Source organism: Triticum dicoccoides, chromosome 2A (genome assembly GCF_002162155.2).
Source record: "Triticum dicoccoides isolate Atlit2015 ecotype Zavitan chromosome 2A, WEW_v2.0, whole genome shotgun sequence".
Taxonomy (NCBI): domain Eukaryota; kingdom Viridiplantae; phylum Streptophyta; class Magnoliopsida; order Poales; family Poaceae; genus Triticum; species Triticum dicoccoides.
Window position 1 is genome coordinate 448,359,154 of NC_041382.1, and position 849 is coordinate 448,360,002.

An 849-nucleotide genomic window follows, 5' to 3' on the forward strand; every position below is an offset into this window, starting at 1 on the left:
GCGATGATCGTACATTGCGCCGGGGAAGAACGATCAGGGAAACAACGAACACTGGAGGAGTGCAACATAGGAACTCCAAGTCTCCCGGCACGATGCTCCAAACAGAAAGGCGGCGTTCTCGTGCCGATTCAGCGCCGAATCAAGGCTTTCGCCCGGAGATAACTGCCAAAACCAAGCAAGAGGGACTTGGCGACACACTTGGCGATGCCTCCAGGGAGGGGAATGACACCCACGGGTGCCATCGTCGCCGGCTCGGCTAAAGCCGGACTGGATTTTCATCCGTAATGCCGCGCAACTCCACTCCTCCGAGGTATTGGGCAGTATCGTCCATGATGCCTCGCACCGCCGTCACCGCAGCAAATTGCCGTCGAGGCTGCACAGCCATGGTCTTCTTCAACCCTCACTGCCGAGAGAATGCGACCCACACCACCTTCAACATCACAGTCGAGGAGCAGCAACATCCCACCAAGCCGTGCAAGGGCCAGATCCAGCAAAGTCGGCCTTCACCACACCAGGGGACTGCCACAAGCATGGATCTAACCCGTGCCTCGAGCCACACTCCGGCGCCAACTCCACCGGGGCATCACCGCGCGCTCCTCACACGGCGGCCGGCCGGCCACCCGCTGCCCGCCAAGATCCCTTCCTGGCAAGGCCTCCTCGATGCCGCCGCCTCCATGGCTGAGCTCACGCCGCCGCCAACAGAGCTGGTGCTCCACCTACCACCGCCACCCTGCTGCACCCCTGGATCCGCGCGCGCCGCCGCACTTTCGCGTTCCCTGTCGTGAGAGCCCCCCACCACTATGGCCGCCTCAGGGACGTCCCGCTCCGCGCGAAGGGTCCAGAGGGCGC